This window comes from Kogia breviceps, chromosome X (assembly GCF_026419965.1).
Source record: "Kogia breviceps isolate mKogBre1 chromosome X, mKogBre1 haplotype 1, whole genome shotgun sequence".
Classification (NCBI taxonomy): Eukaryota; Metazoa; Chordata; class Mammalia; order Artiodactyla; family Physeteridae; genus Kogia; species Kogia breviceps.
In genome coordinates, this window is record NC_081330.1 from 98663404 (window position 1) to 98685604 (window position 22201).

A 22201-nucleotide genomic window follows, 5' to 3' on the forward strand; every position below is an offset into this window, starting at 1 on the left:
AGGTGGCCTTCTAGAAAAGCTTCCATCAGCAGTGCAAGTGGGGGCGGGGCGGGGGAGGGAGGGAGCCCTAGTGTTTCTTTGTAATTCCTGCTGCACTGGTTTGGAGGCAGCCAGCAGGGACTCAGCACGGGGCCTCTAATGATAGGAAAAGACAAAATTCCTCCTCGGGTTCAGGGGTTCAGACTTCAGCGGCCTCCAATGGGCACCCTCAGGAAGGACTTGGATACTAAACCTGATTCTTTCCACTCCTCTGCTCCTGACTCCTGCTGGCACACATGTACACACACACCACAGGGAAACATGACCATTCCGCAGGGCCAGTGCTCGAGGGCATGTTCAGCCTGGCACCGAGTGAAACAAAGCAAAGTGCCCTGTTTCCATTTGATACCAGGCAGGAGGATGATGTAAACTCCAGCAGAGCCTGGGAAGGAAGTCGGCGATCGCGTCATTCCACGCTTTTCTTTACTGATGAGGAAGCCCGGGCCCACCTGTAACATGAAATGTCCTTATGCTTAGTTCAGATTCCCCCAGAGGCAGGTCCTGGGACAATGATACGGAATGGAAGTACTTGATTTGTGAAGCGATTGCAGAAGCACCAGCAGGAGTGGGGAAGGTAGAAATCAAGTGTTATCAAACAAGTTGGTGCTGTGACCAAGCGGAGCCTAATCCCGTGGCAAACTCTGCGAGACAGAGCACACGTCTCAGAATTCTCTCTCCTGCAGGGCAGGGAGCTGGGGCACTTATCCACCAACTCCCGCCCTTGGTAGAGGCTGCTCCCAGAGGAGATGAGGGGCCGTTGCTTCTCCAGCAGCCTCTGGCTGGCAGGCTCCCCAGCAAATCAGGGAGGCTGGGGGAGTAGCTAAGCTTCCCCAACTTGGAATTGGTAAGGAAATGCTGATTACCAAGGAGGCATGGTGCAGGGAGGGGCGTCGGGACTCTTGCTCTATGCAGAGCTGCCCTGGGATGGGCTGCAGGGTCTCATCCTGCTCTGATGGGTGAGGCTGCCCCTCAGGGGCTGCAGAGCTGGTGGCTGCACCCTACGCGGTACAGCGATATTCGGAGGACACAGATTTGCCTCCAGCCTTTCTACACCATGGTCACAATTCACAGACATTCCGACTCTGGATGGCTGATCCTCAAGACCTTTGCTCCTTTCTTTCCCCACTTCTCCACCTGCTGAAACCCCAACCTTCCTGCAGGCTTAGCCCAAGTACTACCTCCTCTAAGAAATGAGCCCCTCTTGGCATCCTCCCTCCTCGCCCACAGGCATCGGCCCTGCCCTTTGGAGTGTCTGGATGGTCCAGGGCTGTGCTTGGTCCAAGTCTGCACCCCCATAACGCCTGTCAGGTACCACCCTCAAACTGGGCAAGACAGAGGACGAGGAGTCAAAGTGCCAAGGAGATGTCCACCGGATTCTGGGTACCTGGGAGTGTTCCTGGCCAATTTGAGATTCTTTCTTTTTCACCGAAAGAATTCAGAGATGAAGTGATAGGTAAGAAGTGGATTTATTTAGAGAGTAACACGCTCCACAGATAGAGCATGGGCCATCTCAGAAGGCGAGAGAGCCTCGAAATATGGCGTGGTTAGTTTTTATGGGCTGGGTAATTTCATAGGCTGATGAGTGGGTGGATTATTCCAACTATTTGGGGGAAGGGGTGAGGATTTCCAGGAATTGGGCCACCGCACCTCAGGACTCCCTGCCCAACAGATTCTGAACCTGCTTTTCTTAGTCCATCCTCCAAGGGTAGACTGTACCACCACCGTGCACACTGGAGAAGGGGCCCCTCAAAGGGCATCTGTTTGCACTTGAGGACGTGTGTGGGAAAGGGCCCTTGTGGTGTGGGATGGACGCAGGCAGGGGAGAGGGAAGCCACGCCACAGCCCTTGAGCTGGGACCACTCTCTGTGCCACCACATTCCTGCTCAGAACGCTGAGGAATACAAGAATTCCAAACTTGAACCTGGCCTTCCAGATTGTTATTCATGGAGGTATATCTGTCAAGGTAGGATAGAACACATTTTACTTAAGAGTTTGTTGGCTTGATTTATAACTTTTAAATATTTAGACATATGGTATGTGGTCCTCTGTGTGTACTCTTGTCCCAGGTCCCACAAACATCAGGGCTGAGCCTATGTTTGGCATCCAGGCAGAGGTGCACAAATGTTTGCTAACGAAGCCCATGTGAGAATTGGTGGGCAGAGGTGGGGAGGGGGACTATGGAAGGAGGACTGGGGCACATGACAGCCTTGGCCCCTGGCGCCACCTTCTTATCTGACTTACTCGGTGGTCTCAGGACAGATACCCTCACTTCCCATGCCTTACAGTACTTGAAACTATTCCATAATCTAGTCCAGACCATCATTCTTCAAGTTGGGAAACTGAGGCCCACAAAGGTTAAGTGACCAGCTGCCCAGGGTGACAGTTAAGTGGAAGTGGAGCTAGGACCCAGTCCTCCTGTCTCTCAGTCCCTGGGTTATTCCGGGACCCTAGTAAGACAGGGACACAATCTATCCCCATCCCCATGGCCACTCCCGTGGCCTGCACTAGGAGAAGGGGAAAGGGGGAAGGGGAGGGAAGTCACTCCCCTTCTTGCCAGGCACCCCTAAACTACCTGGGCTGAACCCATTCTGTGGCCACAGCACCTATAACTCCTTTGTTCTCTATTAGCAAACCATCCTACTTCCTTTCACTTCCAACCTTCCAATGGAAACCCAGCTCCGATGGGTCTGGTTAGATCTGCCTGGGCTCAGGAGCCTCGTTTCTGGAATTGGGGGGAGGGGAAGGGAGGGGCAGAGAAAACTGTGCCTTCTTTCCGCGAACTCCCGGTGAAGTGACGTCGCCCCAAATGCAGGCCCAGACACAGTCGGGGTGAGGGCTCGCACCCCCTTCCATCCTCCCCGGGGCGCAGGGCGCGCCACAGCCCTAATGGAGGGGCAAGTAGGCAGCGAGTCAGCGGTCTGGACATTTCGGCCCAGCCCCTCCTTCCATCCCTCCCTCTCCGGGCTTCGGAGAACTAGTTCAGCTCGCTAACCCCGGTTAGCAACCACTCGTGACACAGTGGGGTTTTTCCCCTTAAGGTCACGTCCTTGTGAAGCCTCTACAGCTCCTGCCCGCATCCGCCGGCCCAGCCCCAACCCCTCCGGGGACGAAGAGGCGGAGCCGCTGGGCGCTAAGCCCCACCCCCGCCAAGCCCCACCCAACCAGGCGCGGCCGCCAGAGGTCGCTGAGGCTCCGGAGCCGGGCCAGGGCGGCTCCCTCAGCCCCCGCCCGTCCCCGCCTTCGCGCACCGCTCTTACCAGCTCGGCGGGGCGGGACGGAGGCCCGGGAAAGTCCCAGAGTGCATCTGTGCCTGAAACGTTAGTCACGCACCTGGAGCCGCAGAATATCCGGCTGGAAGGGATGCCAGGGCGAGGGCCTGACTTGTCAAAGGTCACACCCTGGGAAAGGTGTCCCAGAGCCTTGCCCTCCTGACCCGGCCATGTAGCTCCGATTGTGGCTGATAATCCTGTTTGCTCATCTGTAAATGAAGAGCTGGCTCAGGGTCCCTTCCCGGCTTATCACTCAACAAACGCTGCCCACTGCCCACCTCCTTGGAGCCTCTTTTGAAATCATCGCTCTTTACATTGCATCAAGAGTAGGTGTCTTCATTTCCAAGTAAAAGGAACCAGAGCTCCTTGAAGAAAAGTCTGTTTCCAGGTCTGGGGCAGGCAAAGTACAACATGATCCTGGAACGTCTTATTATTTCAGAAGATAAGCCATCAAAGATATTTGAGTAGAAGGAACGTTGAGTGGTTCCACTGGCCAAAGATGGACCAATAAGAATATTGACTGTAAAATGAAATAAATATATTTGTTAAATCCATGAGTTTATAAGATATTTGAAAAACTCCTCAGTAGACTTTGGAGGTTCTAGGGTGTTATTCTGAAAGGTGATAACTAAAGGGAAAGAATCAAGCATTTATCTTGCCTTTCCTTTATGGGTTGTATTTCAGGGTAACCAAATACACTAGTTGATAAGGGAAAGTTTTTCTTTATAAAAGAATCACACATAATAAATGCAGAAGTGATAGAATGAGGAAATCACTGTATTGCAATGAAATCATGCATCCTACGGATCGTTCTTAAACATACCCCCCAGGTGGCACAACCAGACATTAGGTACCTCTTGATCTGACATAATAGAAAGTACAGAGCACTACCATTGAAGTGTTTGGGGCAAGGAAAAAAAAAAAAAAAAAAAAAGAACCTGAAGCTAATCAAGCCTCCAGATCTAGCTACCATTTAAAGAAATGTGAAGGATGGAGAAATATGTTAAAAGACTCCAAAGGTACAATAAGCTAAATACACACTGTGGAAAGTTCTCCAGGGCAAATGATCCAGTTTTCCCAACAAATTAATGGAATGGGGGACGAAGGGGAAGAAGGAAGACCTGTTAAGTAAAAGAGACTAAAGAGAGAGTTACTGGGAGTTCCCTGGTGGCCTAATGGTTAGGATTCCGGGCTTTCACTGCCTTGGCCTGGGTTCAATCCCTGGTGGGGGAACTGAGATCCTGCAAGCCACGTGGCACGGCCAAAAAAAAAAAAAAAGATAGTAGTCAATGCAATTTTCAGACAATTTTGAAACCATCATTAGAAACTAAATACAGATTGATTATTAGATAATATTAAAGAATTGGTTTTCTGTTGGGTGTGATAATGGTATTATGGTTCTATTTTTTAAATTCTATGCATTAGGAAAAATACAGAAGTAATTATGGTGAAATATGATATCTTGGATTTGCTTTGAAACACTCCCACAAAACAAGGGGCAGGGAGAATTGAAACAAAAATAGCAGAAAGTTGATAAATGTGGAAACTGGGTGATGAATACATGGGGGTGTCTCTACTTTTGTGTGTTTGAAATTTTTTCATAATAGCTTTTTAAAAGTATGCTCCTCATTTTGCCCCTTTCAGATACATAGCTAAATATATTTGGCGGGAAGAAAATTTTATATTTTGCATTTCCTTCCATGCATTCCTATCAACTTTCCTATATTTCCTTCATTGAAAATGAAAACAACCTATAAGAAGTGGAATAACTGGCAATCGTGCCTTGCTTTTCTGATCTAGAACATTTTCATACATAACCCATAACTCAAAATGGTTAAACTATAGAGGAAACTGAGAATCAGAACTTCTGAGCTGTATAGTCCCTTTGATTTGTTTTGGTTTTCTTGTTTTTTGTTTGTTTAGATAACTTTAGAAAGTGGCTTATAATAAGTAATAATTTCTCATGAACCCTAAAATGTTCTGTTTTGGCTCAGGTGTCTAGCGTGTCAAGATGGGAACCAATTTGTACTTCTCATTTAAAGCTTGTGAATGTCAGTTCTTGGTCAAGCAGAGGCGAAAGACTGAGCTCAGTGCTGAGCTGTGAGGAGGCAGCTTTATTCTGCCTCCAAACAGGACCCTTCTTTGTGTTTCACTTTCCTCTTTCGCAAAATGGAGCTGTTTTACTTCTTCCTAGTAGAGTTATAAGGGCTAATTAAAGCCTGTGGAAGCACTTTTAAAGAAGATCCTAAGATGTAGGGTACTTGAGAAGTGAAAACTATCATTAATATATTTTAATCATCACGTTAAATACCCACATAGACACACCCACCTCTTCTCCATTCAGGCAGATTTTTGCAAAGGGGTAATTAACAGAGATGATGTCATAACCACAGATGGCTGCTTTCATCCTGAAAGCTGCAAAGTTTCCAAATGCTCACTAACTCCTCATTAGACTTTTCAAACATATTAAGTAAGTACAGAGTCCCCAAATCTGAGCGAAAGCATGCTGGCAAGAGAAACCTTTTTCTTTGTAAACAGAGTAAATGAACATTTAAAAGTAGCCATCTTTTAGGTAAGCCTGCCAAAACCCAGAGGGCAGCAGTAATAAAATCAAATGCTGAGACTGCATGTTTGGAAAAATCAACTTGACTACATCCAAAAAGATCTCCAAAAAGACCTGTACCTGCTTTTTAAGTCTTCACCAGGCACCTAGAACGTGATGAGGGCAGCTGTTCAGCTGTTAAATGCCAAACCCTCTGGGAAACAGCTGACAAGCGCTTTGCTAATGCAGACACCAGCTACAGTGATGCAGCTCTTTGAAATTCTAATATAATGTTCTCAAATTCCCCTGTGATGGGAAACCCTGTGTCCTTTTCCAATCTCTACAGGGAATCATGGGATAGTGGGGTGGTGAAGGGTACATTTTACCTAGTGACTTCCGGTTCTGATTTCCGGGCTTTGCTCAGAATTCTATCACCCACACTTCACCTCTTGTTTTCTCTCCACTCCCTGTCAACCCTGACATGTAATAAAGCCCCTTTTCCTTGATCTCCCCAGGACGCCACTCACCAAGGCTGTCGTGAATGTGTAGCAGACTTTGGCTGAGGACTTGGAGAGTTTAAGACATAATGTAGGTAGCCTCAGCCATTCATCTTCCCCTCACTCCACTCCCCTTTCCCCACCGAGGACCCTTTCCCTCTCCTTTATTCCTCTCCCGAGCAAACTCACCCCAGATTCTCATTCTTTTCTTATGCTGAGCAGTCTGGCTTTCTCTCTGTCTCATTCCCAGGTGGCCCCAGCCCTGCTATCTTTCTAAAACCACAATGGCCCATTAGTTTGCTTTTCTAAACAGACAGTTCTCACCCAAGAAGAATTCTGTTCCAAGTCATTCAGGAATGCTTTTCAGAAATGTACAATTTCTGCAGCAGTTAACAGAAAAATCCACCTAATAATGCCTTTGGTCAGAAGCTCTCAAACTTTTTGGCTTTCAGGACTCCTTTACACTCTTCACTCAAAATTATTGAGGATCCCCAAAAGCCTTTGTTTATATGGGTTATATCTATCAATAGTTACTGTATTAGAAGTTAATACTGTATTTCCCAGTTAACTGAGAAACTTTTTTTTTTTTTTTTTTTTTTTTTTTTTTTTTGTGGTAGGCGGGCCTCCCACTGTTGTGGTCTCTCCCTTTGCGGAGCACAGGCTCCGGACGCGCAGGCTCAGCGGCCATGGCTCACGGGCCCAGCCGCTCCGCAGCATGTGGGATCCTCCCGGATCGGGGCACGAACCCGTGTCCCCTGCATCGGCAGGCGGATTCTCAACCACTGCGCCACCAGGGGAGCCCTCTGAGAAACTTTTAAAATTTGTATTCATTTGGACTTCCCTGGCGGTCCAGTGGTTAAGACTCCACGCTCCCAATGCAGGAGACAGCCCTGGTCGGGAAACTAAGATCCTACATGGTGCAGCCAAAAAAAATAAAATTGTATTCATTTAAAAATAACAGTAATAAGCCCATTGCATGTCAACATAAATACATTTTTTGAAAAATAACTATTCTCCAAAACAAAACCAAAAAATGAGTGAGAATGACACTGTGTTACATTTTTGCAAATCTTTCATGTCTGACTTAATAGAAGACAGCTGGATTTTCTAGCAGCTTCTGCCTTCAATCTGTTGTGATATTAAACAACATGGAGCCTCTGGAAAACCCCACTGTATGCTCATGAGAGAATGTGGGTGAAAAGAGCTAATAACATCTTAATACTGTTGTTACTAAACCAAACTTGGGTCCGGCTCGCCTCACCAGCGCAGTAAAGCCAATCTACTGACACTGGGTCGTGGTGAAGGGAAGTGCAGCGTGTATTGCAGGGCCCCAAGCAAGGAGTCCAGGCATCTAATGCTCAAAAGGCCCGAACTCCTGATGGCTTTCAGGGGAAGGCTTTTAAAGACAGGGTGAGGGAGAGGGTTGCTGGGTATGTGATCAGCTGGTGGACATTTTTCTGATTGGTTGGTGGTGAGGTAATCAGGAGTCAACATCAACCTTCTGGTTCCAGCTGGTCTGGGGTCTGCGTGCTTGTGGGCAGCAGGCAGTTAACTTCTTCCACCTGGTGGGGGCTTCAGTGTCTGCAAAACAGCTCAAAGGATTTGGCTCTGAAGATTATCTATAGCGCTTGAGGAGGAACTAAAGGTCCTGACTTTGTTTAATGGCCAAACTATTATTTTGTCTTGTTTGACTATTTCCCTTTGTTTCTGCATTTTCTCACTTCTCTGATTAAATATATTCTTTGGAACTCAGGGAAGGCCTAGGAGGCTAAAGTTTTCCTATAGACAAGAGGCAGGTGGAGGACATGGGGGAGGGGTGGTTCTGTCCCAGAAAGGCCTTATAGGGTCCTGCTCAGTTACACTATTACAAATTTTGTTCTCGTGGGACCTCTTAAAGGGTCTCAGGGATCCCCAGAACACACTTTGAGAACCACTATCTTAAAACCTAAAGACATTTATTGTTTACTTAATAAGAGATCTGAGGTAGGTGGGCTCAGGGTTGGTTCGGCAGGTAACACCGCCAAAGACCCTGGTGCTTTCCTACCTTCCATTCCCCCCACCATTGCATGTTGGCTTCTAACCTTCAGGCTTGTTGCAAGATGGCAGCCACAGCTCCAAACATTAACTTCATGCACTTTCAAAGGAAGCAAGCAGGGAGGTGTACCTAGGGAAACCACCACCTTCTCCCCATCTCTCTGTTTCTTACCAAAAGTTTTTCCAGAAAGCCCCCAGCAGACTTCTCCTCCAACCTTATTGGCCTTGATGGGTCACATGGCTACTCTTAACTGGAAAGGAAGTCTCTTGAGATGGGGAACAAGAGGACTATGATAAGCTAAACTCAAGACTCCTTGTCCCCTGAAGCTAGGCACATGGTTGCCCAAACAAAATCAGGGTTCTGTTAGCAATGTAGATGGTGGATTGGCTGCATGATAAGCAACAAACAGTGTGACCCCCAACTCTTAAACTAATAAATATTTCACCTACTACATCTTTATCCATAACAAGGAAGCAAAATGTGTAATTGACCCAATACTATTGGCAGAGACTCAACTACAAGGATTGGATTTCTAGTAAAGATGTTCTCATGGGAATCTCTAGTTAACTTGAGCCACCAAATTGGGTGAAAGTGCAGAAAAGCATTGTTATTTTTCAAACATTAAGTTGAATGTTAAATTGGACATGAAAATCCTTCATCATATAGCTCCCCAAGGCCATCTCTAAGGTCATTTTGTGAATATCGTATCAGAAATGAGATCTCTTGTGGTTTCCTTAGATGTAAGATCTTTGTGGAAACAATAGAACTCCACACTAAAGATTATCATAAAGATTGAAGAGTAGGGCTTCCCTGGTGGCGCAGTGGTTGGGAGTCCGCCTGCCGATGCAGGGGACACGGGTTCGTGCCCCGGTCCGGGAAGATCCCACGTGCCGCGGAGCGGCTGGGCCCGTGAGCCATGGCTGCTGAGCCTGCACGTCCGGAGCCTGTGCTCCGCAACGGAAGAGGCCACAACAGTGAGAGGCCCGCATACCGCAAAATAATAAAAAAAAAAAAAAAAAAAAAAAAAAACAAGATTGAAGAGTATTCTTCACTTAAGTGGATTATCAAGCAAAGCTACGGCCCCACATAATTCTAATGGGTGGGTGTCCACAGTTAATGAGCCACAAATTTGGAGGTGCTCAGCCAATCTTTTGGGAAATATCCATTGAGCAGACTTGGAACATACACATAAGAATATTATTATTTGTTTTTCTTTGAAACTTATCTCATTCCAAAAGGGATTCTAGTAGCATACAACACAAAATATAAAATAAAATAAATTGTCTCTATAATAAGAATTTTTCTCCCCCAATTTTTTCTAACCAAAGTGAAGAAATTGGACAGGAAGGAAAAAATAAGATGAAGCTAAGGTTAATGCCTAAAATTCATGATATAAGGTTACATATTGTTTTTAGAGCTAACTTTCAAATTTAACACAACTGCCAGCAGTCCCATCACAGATAGAAATACGATGAATTTACACAATGCCACTGTTACTAAGGAAAATATTCTCCTCAGGCTCACATATATACATAGGAACACACGCACATATAGGCATTGAGATACCTAAACAAACAAACAAAACAAGCTTTCAAAACCATCTCCACAATAAGTAAAGAGTTAAATAGGGCTACTTCTCATTACAGTCTTCAACATATGTCAAAGCAAATTTCCATAAACATCATGCTACAAACTCCTACAAGATGGGGCACAGGTACATAGCTCTTTGAGGATCTGGTTTAACACAAAAATAAAATTTAGAGATGATGGAGGTCTGCAAATAGCAAGAAACAAATGAGAGATTGGTATATTTTCTTTAACTGTTATAAATTATTTTTTAATTGAAGTATAGTTGATTTACAATGTTGTGTTAGTTTCAGGTGTACAGCAAAGTACACCTATATATATATATATATATATATATAGAGAGAGAGAGAGAGAGAGACAGACAGACAGACAGACAGACAGAGGTGTACAGTGATTCAGTTATATATGTATATATGTATATACATATATATGTATATGTGTATATATATATAAATCAGTACATTCTAATATCACCAAAGAACAAGTTTGATGAGAAAAAGTAAAATAAATATTACATTATTTTCTTTTTTTTCGCCACACCGTGCATACGGGATCTTAGTTCCCTGACCAGGGATCAAACCCCTGCCCTCTGCAGTGGAAGTGCAGACTCTTAACCACTGGACCGCCAGGGAAGTCCCAAATCTGTAAATATTTTGAGAAATAATTGGTACAGAGTTTTGTTTGTTTGTGTGTTTGTTTGCCACGACACTCAGCTTTCGGGATCTTAGTTCCCCAACCAGGGAGTGAACCCGAGTCCTCGTCAGTGAAAGCACAGAGTCCTTACCACTGGACCGCCAAGGAATTCTCTGAATTTTAATAAGAATATCTCACAACCATATATGGTTGAGGGTGGGAGGGCAGAGAATAAAGGATAATAATAATAAAAAGAATAATATTATTTAAAAAGAATAATTATTTTTAAAAATAATTTATTTTTATTTATTTTTGGCTGCTTTAGGTCTTCGTTGCTGCGCACAGGCTTTCTCTAGTTGCAGAGAGCGGGGGCTACTCTTCGTTGCGGTGCGCGGGCTTTCATTGCGGTGGCTTCTCTTATTGCAGAGCACGGGCTCTAGAGCGCAGGCTCAGTAGTTGTGGCGCACAGGCTTAGTTGCTCTGTGTCATGTGGGATGTTCCCAGATCAGGGCTCGAACCCCGTGCCCCCTGCATTAGCAGGCGCATTCTTAACCACTGTGCCAACAGGGAAGTCTGAGAATACAGTTTTTAAGACTAGAGTTTTAACATTCCTACATGAGAATCCAAAGTATCCCAGGTTAATAATAGAAGTAAATACTAGAAGTAAACAGTTTTGTAAAAGCCTGATAAATCAAAAACTTTAGAAAAACAGATTAGTTAAGGTTACCTTCTAATAGAATTCAAAAGGAAACAAAAAGTTGAAAGAACCTCACATAAAGTTCATAAATCGAAAGGGAGAGACCAAATGAAAATTTAAATAAATTTAAAAGGAAACGGGATATGGTAAAATTTCACCAATTAAAGCATTAAATGTAAAGAGGCTGAACTCTGCTCTTAAAAAAGGCAGTTCATTGACTGTTAAAAGAGCAAAATCTAACAATTTGTTGCTTACAGGAGACACACAAATCAAAAAAAAAATCAACAGAGCCCCGGTGTAAGAGGATATTCTTATGTGAACAGAAGAAAAGCTGGGATTACTGTTTTGGTAGCAGATAAAGCAGATGTAATAGCAAAAGGCAGTACAATAAGTAAGGTCATTACATAATAGCCAAATGTACATTAAATTATGAAAATTGAAAAATACTGAATGTATGTGTTACAGAAACCATTGGAACATTGCAACAAAGTCAGGGAAAGAAAATGGACAAAAAAGGACAAAAAGGCAAGAAGAAATAAAAAACAAATATTATTTTAATTGGAACCCTCAACATTCCATTTCAGGAAGTAATAGACAAAGAATATATTGGAAACTACTATATGATTGAATAACTCATTCAATAAAAATCTTGGTGGGGTGTTCACTACGTTCCAGGGCCTCTGTACTCCATGCTAGAAGACAATTCCATAAACAATATGAGTTTAACAGACATGTGGGGAAACTAAAGATGGGACAGGTTCATATGGTCTTTTCTCAAATGTACATAAATCATACCATTCGCAAACAAACATACCAAAAACTATGATTCTATATTGGACCACAAAGACTCATTCTTTCATTGATTTAGCACACATTAACAAGTTTATTCAACTTACTGGGTTTGGTATTTGCAGAAAGGCAGAAATACGGTCCACCAAATAGTCAAACCACAAGGCATTAAAATTTTTAAAAATAACAAAAACAAAATGCCGATCACATAGGAATGCTATGTGACACATTTAAATGCTCTCTTTGGAAGTGCTTGAGTTACACAGGAAATCCAGAACATATGTGGGGGACATCTGTTGTTTTTGTCCTGCCCCATTTCTCCCTTCTGCTAACAGAGGTCGTCTCTTTCTCTGGGGAACTTCCCCTCCCCCACTCTGCGTGACTTTGGTAGAACTGTCAACCCCTGGTTCTGTGATGAGGAGGTGACCCAAGTGGCCAGAGTAACTCATTCTTCTGAAGATAGTGATTGTCCTAAAGGGCATGTGATCCACACGGGTGAATCAAGAGCCCTTTTCAAAGACTGATATGAACATTGGGGGAGAGAGAGTCATGGTAAATTCTCCAAGATTCTGAGGGTTAAGGAGAACGTAAACCTTGTGACGCTCGTGACCATCTCAACTGCCTTGTGGAGAGAGTCTACCTGAGACTGAAACCTACACAAAGAAAAGAATGGGGCTTCCCTGGTGGCGCAGTGGTTGAGAGTCCGCCTGCTGATGCAGGGGACGCGGGTTCGTGCCCCGGTCCGGGAGGATCCCACATGCCGCGCAGCGGGCTGGGCCCGTGGGCCATGGCCGCTGGGCCTGCGCGTCCGGAGCCTGTGCTCTGCAACGGGAGAGGCCGCAGCGGTGGGAGGCCCACGTACCACAAAAATTTAAAAAAAAAAAAAAAAAAAGAAAAGAATTAAGATATGGGAGCGAGAGGGCCAGAATCCTAATGATATCGCTTTGATCCTTGGATCCAGCCGTGCCAGAAGCACGTCCAGTTGCTCGCCCTCTTTTTAAAAAAAACCGTGGTAAAATATATAGAACATAAAATTTAACATTTTAAACCTTTTTAAGAGGAGTGGCGTTAAGTATACTCACATTGTTGTGCAACCATCAGCACTATACTTCTCCAGAACTTTTCCATCATCCCAAACTGAAATTCTGTACCCATTAAATAACAACTCCCCTTTCCCCCTCCTCCCAAGAAATTCCCTATGAGGCTTAAACTGTTTCTAGTTCAATTTCTGTACCTTTTAATTAAAAGAGTTGACTAATGCAACTCTGTAAGAGAATATTTTTTAAGCAATGAAAACATAATACAAAATATACAATTACTACATATAACAAGAACTATAAAATTATTCAAACTCTTTGACACAGTAATTTTATTCTGGGAAGTATAACCCAAAGAACCCTCCGCCACACACACACACACACAAAACCTATATTGAACAAAAAGCATTCAGGCTATTAATAGTGAATTATGAAAACAACACGATATACAGCAATATGGGTGACAACTAAGCAAAATTTTAATGACATATGTGGACCATGTAAAAACATGAAAATGTTCATATAAAATAATCTAAAGTGGAAAAAGCAATTGAAATAGCAGGCATGCATTGATGGTAAGTGTAAAGGAATGAAACACTTGAATACACACTTCCCAAAAGCCCATGTAAAGTTGCTCAACTTCATTAATTACCAGGGAATTACAAATGAAAACCATAATGTGATACCACTTCACACCTACCAGAATGGCTCAAAAGACAATACCAAGTGTTGGTAAGGATATAGAATAAGTGAACTCTCATACACTGTTGCTGGGAGTGTAAATTGGTACCATCAAATTGGAAAACCATTAGGCAGTATCTATTCCGCTCCTGGGTGTATACTCAAGAGAAATTCATGTACTAGAATGTTCAGAGCAGCACCATTCCTAATAGCCCCAAACTAAAAACTACCAGAACACACCTCAGCAATAGAATGGATCCATAAATTGTGGATATTCACACAATGGGATACTATATATAGTGGTCTGCAAAACTATAACCTGCAGGCCAAATCCAGCTTGCTGCCTGTTTTTGAAAGTTTTACTGGGACACAGTTGCGCCCATTTGTTTACATTCTGTCTAAGGCTCTTTTCACCAGTATCAGAAACTATAGTAGTTGCAACAGAAACTATATGGCTCACAAACTTAAAATCTTTACTCTCTGGCCCAGCACAGAAAAAGTTGGCTCTATAGCAACAGGAATGAACCGCCAGTACACATGACGAATGAATCTCACAAACAGATTGTTGAGCAAAAACAACACCAGACCCAAAGAGCACACGTTGTATGATTCCATTTACATAAAGTACAAAACCAGGCAAAACTCTTCTACACTGTTAGCAGCCAGGATGGTGGTTATCTTTGGAGAGGTAGTGTCTGAAATAGGGCATGAAAGTGGGTTCTGAAGCTATGGTCACATTCTGTTTCTTGTTTTGGATGTTGTTTGTGAATGTTCATCCAGCTCTGCACTTATGATTTATGAGCTTTTCATAACCTATTGTAAGTACAGAGCTGGGTGTATATTATGCATTCACCATAATGCATACTTTTTTTTTTTTTTTTTGCCGCTCCGGGGCATGTGGGATCTTCCCGGACCGGGGCGCGAACCCGCGTCCCCTGCATCGGCAGGCGGACTCTCAACCACTGCGCCACCAGGGAAGCCCAATGCATACATTTTAAAAGTATAAAAAGACCATTACTGAAATTTGAAAAATTAGGAAAAACTACATGCACTAAATGTACTATCTCAGATTGGATCCTGGAACAACAACAACAAAATAACATTAGTGGAAAAACTGGGGAAATCCACGCAAAGTCTGTAGTTTAGTTAGTAGTAATGTACCAGTGCTGGTTCCTTCATTCTGGCTAACGTACCATGTACATTATGTAAGATGCTAACATCAGGGCAAGCTTGGTGAGGGGTGCATAGGAACTCGGTACCAGCTTTACAACTTTTCTATAAATCTAAAGTTACTTCAAAAGAAGCACAGAGAGATCAGCTCGGTGCTTTGTGACCACCTAGAGGGGTGGGATAGGGAGGGTGGGAGGGAGGGAGATGCAAAAGGGAAGAAATATGGAGATATATGTGTATGTATAGCTGATTCACTTTGTTATAAAGCAGAAACTAACACACCATTGTAAAGCAATTATACTCCAATAAAGATGTTAAAAAAAAAAAGAAAAAGTAGTTTTTGAAAAAACTATAGAGCTAGCAGCAGTTCACAAATGTTTTGGTCTCAGGACCCCTCTACACTCTTAAAATTTACTGAAGACCTCAAAGAGTTGTTGTTTGTGTGGGTTACATCTATCAATATTTACTGTATTAGGAATTAAAACAGAAAGTTTTAAAATATGTATTCATTAATTCATTTAAAATAAGAATAAGAAACCCATTACATATCAACATAAATCATATTCTTTTATGAAAAATAACTATATTTGCCAAAACAAAACAAAAATTAACCAGAAGAGTGGCATTGTTTTACATGTTTGCAAATCTCTCAGCTTTTATGCTTAAAGAAGACAGCTGGATTCTCCAAGTGCTTCTCCCCTCAATCTTTTGTGTTAGCAAACATAAAACACTACTGTACATTAGGGAGAGAATGACAGCGACAAATGTGAACACTGCCTTAGTATTATTATGAAAGTAGTTTTAAACAGGCAGGACCCCTGTACTACACTACATAGGAATGGATTAAACAATAAGATTGTGTTTCATTTGATTCCTTGTTCAGTAAAATTGCTTCAACTACATAATTTTTTTGATGTTAAAAACAAAGTCCCCTGCAGGAAGCTAATTAAGCATTGCTGCCAAGAGGCCAGCAGCTCCTTTTTGAGCTTGTGTTTCTGCATCTTTCCTGCAACAGAATGAGGCTCCTGCCCGGGTTGCCAAGGACGCACTGTCCCCGCTGGAAAGCCCTGCTCACCACGGAGGCTCCAGCAGATGTCCATGGAGGGTTTTTTAACGCCATGCTAAGCGGCTGGTACCGAGGTCATGCATGAGAGGGGAGGTGCAGCCTGCTCGGGATTTATTTGGGAGCTCACACGAGGGACCTAGCCTCTCAGGGCGGCAGTGCATGAATGTGCCCGGGCTTGCATACGACCTGGAACGGCTGCCAACAGGGCACCGCCCCGGCCCGGCGCTGCCTTCTTTCTGTTTGTTTATTCTTTATATCAAGTAGATGTGATTTTGCACTTTTTAATTGAAGTACAGCCTGGATATGGAAAGGTGCACCTATGATAAGATAGAGTTTCATGAATTTCCACAAACAGCACAGCCGTGCAGCCCTTACCCCAGAAGCCCGCCCCTCCCCCAGCCCATCCCCAGACAAAACTCAAGCACCTTGCTGGATAGCCACCCTCCTAACTTCTACCACCATAAATTCGTTTTGTCAGTTTCTATACATAAACGGAATCACCTGTACCTGTTCTTCTGTGTGTGGCTTCTTTTGCTCAAGGTCTTATCTGTATGAGTATCTTGTCTTATGACCTTAAGTGTAGTTCGTTCATTTCCACTGCAGGATAGTAAGTATTCCATTGTATGACTATACTGCAATTGTTTATCCATCCTCCGTGGACATCTGGGCCATTTCAAGTTTGGGGCTACTATGAATAAGGCAGCCATGAACATTCTTGTAGGAATCTTTTTGTGGAAACATTAGCTAGTTTTAAATTTAAACTTACCATGTTTTTATGTACAGGTTATAATGTGAAAAGCAGAAATTGCCTTCCTCATTTCTGCCTCTTTTTTGTAAGCCCTATTAAATTTCTCCTTTCAGAAATTTCTTAAGCATCTAAACACTCACGAATATAAATGAATGAGATCACTCTTTTGGCACTTGGGGGTTTTTTTTCACTTAATTATCATGGAGATTGTATTAGTCATGATGGGCTGGAATATACTGAAGTAATGAAAAGTATTCACAATCTCAGTGGTTGAAATGTTTATTTCCCCCTCCTACTACCTGTCTAAGCTGGGTAGATAAGATATTCATGTTCATCATAGTCACTCAGAGACCCAGGTCCCATCCCAACATGTGTGTCCAGTCACTGGGGCAGGGAGAAGGGGATGTCACACACCAACACTTAAGGTGTTGGCCCAGAAGGGACATATGTCATTTTTGCTTGGTTATCATTGGCCACACCTATCTTCAAAGAGGGTGGGAAAATGCAATCCTACCCTGTGTGGGGAGAGAGAAGAGAGGCAGAACATTGGGAACATCTTTAGTGACTACCACAGAGATCTTTCCACATCAGGACCCACAGATCTACCTCATTCAACCACAGTAAAGATGTAATGCAAATGACTTAACCAATGCCGCTCCTCGGACAATACAAGCCATGTAACAATGAATGTTCTCTCACATTTCTCTTTACTCACTTGTTTCAGTATATCTGTAGGATAAATTCCTTGAAGTAGAATTGCTGGCTCAAAGAGTTTGTGCATTTTTAAACTGTACTAAATATTGCCAAATTGCTAGGTCTTGCTAAATTATCTCCTGAAGGAATTGCCAATTTGCACTCAGACCAAGAGAGAATGCGAATTTCTGTTTCCACCAAGTCCTGGTTCTATCTAACTTTTAAATCGTTGACCATTAGATAGGCTAATATTGTCATTTTAATTTGTGTTTCTCTTTTTTTTTTTTTTTTTTTTGTAGTACGCGGGCCTCTCACTGTTGTGGCCTCTCCCGCTGCGGAGCGCAGGCTCCGGACGCGCAGGCTCAGCGGCCATGGCTCACACGCCCAGCCACTACGCGGCATGTGGGATCTTCCCGGACCGGGGCACGAACCTGCGTCCCCTGCATCGGCAGGCGGACTCCCAACCACTGTGCCACCAGGGAAGGCCCTAATTTGTGTTTCTTTAATTAGGAATTACATTGAGCATCTTATCACATGTCTACTAGTCACTTATATTTCTTTTTCTGTAAATTACCCATTCCTGACCTTTGCCCATTTTCTGTTGGGTTACTAGTCTTTGTTCTCATTGATTAGTAAGAGCTCTTTGTATATTCAGGAAATTAGCCTATAGTCTGCCATGTGTATTTCAAAGTTTTTTTTGGGGGGGTATGTATTTATCTTTTGTTGTTATGGTATTTTTGTTTACACAGACATTTAAAATTTCATATTGATCAAAACTACCAGTTTTGGGACTTCCCTGGTGGCACAGCGGTTAAGAATCCACCTGCCAGTGCAGGGGACACGGGTTCGAGCCCTGATCCAGGAAGATCCCACATGCCACGGAGCAACTAAGCCTGTGCCCCACAACTACTGAGCCCGCACTCTAGAGCCCGCGAGCCACAACTACTGAGCCTGTGCACCTAGAGCCCACGCTCTGCAACAAGAGAAGCCACCGTAATGAGAAGCCCACGCACCGCAACGAAGAGTAGCCCCTGCTCGCCGCAACAATAGAAAGCCCGCGCACAGCAACGGAGAACCAACGCAGCCAAAAATAAATAAATAAATAAATAAAATTTTTTTAAAAACTACCAGTTTTTTGCTTTGTGAATTCTGGGCTTAGGAACTTGTTTTAAAAGGCTTTTCCCGGGCTTCCCTGGTGGCGCAGTGGTTGGGGGTCCACCTGCCAATGCAGGGGATGCGGGTTCGTGCCCCGGTCCGGGAGGATCCCGCGTGCCGCGGAGCGGCTGGGCCCGTGAGCCATGGCCACTGAGCCTGCGCGTCAGGAGCCTGTGCCCCACAACGGGAGAGGCCACAACAGTGAGAGGCCTGCGTACCACTAAAAAAAATAAAAATAAAAAATAAAAGGCTTTTCCCAATGAAAATATTTTTTTAAATCACCCATGTTTCTTTCTAAAACTTTTATATTCCTTCACTCTTGGAGGATCTTCCTCTCTTCAAAGGACAGGATTGGTGTTACTAAAAATCTGTTTCTTGCAGAAAGTGGGTGGATAAATATTGAACTGAACTCTTATTTTGCACTTCAACTGCCCCCCCAGCCCCCCCCCACACACACATGCATGTTGAGCTCTGAAACCCTTTTCCTAAATTCACTCAATTCTTTCGCCAGGAAAATATCATTACTGGCCTAATTACAGATACACTTAGAAGAAATTGTTCTGGGTCAGCAGGAGCTGTTTCTGCCTCCTTTCCAAATCTTATTTCCTGCACACAGATACCATAATTATAGGACTGAGTTGAGCTGATGGAACAACCACAAAACTGGCAAGATAAAAGGAAGATCAAAAAATTGAGTGGCTACTTTGTATTCCCTTTTTCCTAGGATTGAGAACTTCAGAAATCCACAAACTAAATATCCATGATACCTAAATTTAAAGTAAAAGAAGCGGGCTTCCCTGGTGGCGCAGTGGTTGAGAATCCACCTGCAGATGTAGGGGACACAGGTTCGTGCCCTGGTCCAGGAAGATCCCACATGTCGCGCAGCGGCTGGGCCCGTGAGCCATGGCCGCTGGGCCTGCGCGTCCGGAGCCTGTGCTCCGCAAAGGGAGAGGCCACAGCAGTGAGAGGCCCGCGTACTGCAAAAAAATAAAATAAAAAATAAAGTAAAAGAAGCAAGAGTGGGTGGAACTGTATATTCTCATATGTACATAAAAATGACATAGCTTTCTAGCTTAAACTTGAACAATAGTTTGCTCATTGAATTAGGTAAGATTCTTCATTTTTGTTTTCATTCGTCTCTTAAGCACAGAATCCTATCTGGATGTTTATTTCATCTCCATATTTTGGGAAACTAAAACCTAGAGTATTCCTAGGAAAATCCTTGAATATATGCACGAGGATATGTATGCAAAAATAGTCTTGGTAGCATTGTTTATAAGTGCTCCAAACTGGAGACACCCCAAGTGTTCACCAACAGCAGAAAGAATACATAAGTTGTGTAATATTCATACCATGGAATACTATACAGCAATGGGAGTGAACAAATAGAGCCACGTGCCAAAAGAGAGTGTTTAGAGCCCTCACAAAAATATATACAGTATAACTGATTTCTCTAAATTCAAGCACAGGTAAACCACATTGTTTTATTTATTTATTTTGCGGTACGTGAGCCTCTCACTGCTGTGGCCTTCCCGTTGCGGAGCTCAGGCTCTGGACACACAGGCTCAGTGGCCATGGCTCACGGGCCCAGCCGCTCCACGGCACGTGGGATCTTCCTGGACCGGGGCACGAACCCGTGTCCCCTGCATCGGCAGGCGGACTCCCAACCACTGCGCCACCAGGGAAGCCCAACCACATTGTTTTAAAATGCATACATGAGAGGTCAAAATATAAGAAAAAGCATGGAAATGATTACTATAAAAGTCAGGAGAGGGATTATTTCTTGAGGACAGAAGACAATGATCACGAGGGAGGGATACCTGGGGATTTCGAAGATGGGGGTGATGTCCTATTCCTTGATCTGGGTGTTGTTGACATGCGTGTTCCCTTTAGAAACATTTGTTAAATCACATGTGTAGGTTTTAGGCACTTCTCTGTTCTTTTACTTCAACATGAAAAGAGTTTTTTAAGCTTTTTTTAAAACCCTAGCAGGTTACACAAAGTTGAGTTACAGTAAAAATTCACAGAAGATTAGAGTGGGTTGTGGGCAGCTGTCTGCCTTACTTATGAGGAAGTCGGGTAGGGTTGCCAGATAAAGTAGAGGATGGTTACACAGTAAATGTAAATTTCAGATAAACAATGCATAGTTTTGTAACATATTTCAAATATTTCATGCAGCAACATGGATGGACCTAGAGATTATCATCCTAAGTGAAGTAAATCAGAGAAAGACATATACCATGATATCACTTATATGTGGAATCTAAAAAAAAAAATGATACAAATGAACTTATTTACAAAAGAGAGATAGACTCACAGACATAGAAAACAAACATATGGTTACCAAAGGGGGAAGGGGGGGAAGGGATAAATTGGGAATTTGGGATTAAAAGATACACACTACTATATATAAAATAGATAAACAACAAGGACCTACTGTATAGCACAGGGAACTATATTCAATATCTTGTAATAACCTATAGTGGAAAAGAATTTGAAAAAGAATATATATATATATATATATATATATATATATATATATATATACACACACACACACACATAACGGACTCACTTTGCTATACACCTGAAATATTATAAATCAACTATATTTCAACTTAAAAAATATTTCATAGAATGTGCTTATCCTAAAATATTTATTCAAAATTCAAATTTAACTTGACTTTTGTATTTTTATTTGCTAAATCTGGCCACAGTATACCGTCCAGGACAATAGTACAAAAGGAGGCCCCTACAACATATGCCTGAAGACTAAGTTATACACCCAACCAGCAAACTGTTCAATAAAACATGTTCTATTCTCCTATCTTGACAAATACTCCTCACAATGACAAAGTTGATAAATATATATGTAAAGCGATGATATTTTTGTATGACTGAAATTCAGTAAAACATCAAAGACTACTGAAGTCAGTTATGTTTGTGTGTGTCTGTGTATTTTGTGAGTTTGGAGTATTAATAAAATAAAGACATACATAATTCATACATTAGCATATATATATTACTTAAATTTTATTTTATTGCCTGAGTTTACAAAGTCACAAATTATGCTACTATAATTAAAAATTTCATACAACTTGTGTTCTGTTGATAGTAATTATCTACAGAATTTTAAACAGAAAATGTGTGTTAGAAAAAATTCAGTCTCCCTCCTATGTATCTCTGACACTCACACTATGGCCACACTCACAGCACTTCTGACACCAGATGTGTGTAGATTTCCCCACCAAGCAATTCTCTGCAACACCAGCTGGGTGTCCTACAATTCAACTCAATTCTGACACTATCTACCTGGAGACAGAATCAGATTCCACAAGTTAAAGACTCAGTGCCACAAGACTGCCCCACCCTCACTTCAATCGCCAATTGCAAGCCCAGACTATTACCTGTACTTCTGACCATCCAGCTGTAAATCAGAAGTTCCCATGACCCCTTCCTCGCGTTTGATTAATTTGCTAGGGTGACTCACAGAACTCAGAGAAACAGTTTATATACTGTTTACCAATTTATTATAAACGGATATGATAAAAGATACAGATGAA

General features: G+C 43.0%; 1 protein-coding gene across 1 annotated transcript in view; it reads right to left on the minus strand.

Moving 5' to 3' along the window:
• Window positions 1–22201, minus strand: part of NYX (nyctalopin) — a 44023-nt gene extending 21822 nt beyond the window's left edge. The window contains exons 1-2 of the mRNA XM_067022983.1: window positions 22046–22201; window positions 3370–3828 (exon numbers count right to left, since the gene is read on the minus strand). The gene's annotated coding sequence lies outside the window, so the exon portion shown is untranslated. The remainder of the gene's footprint in view (window positions 1–3369; window positions 3829–22045) is intronic.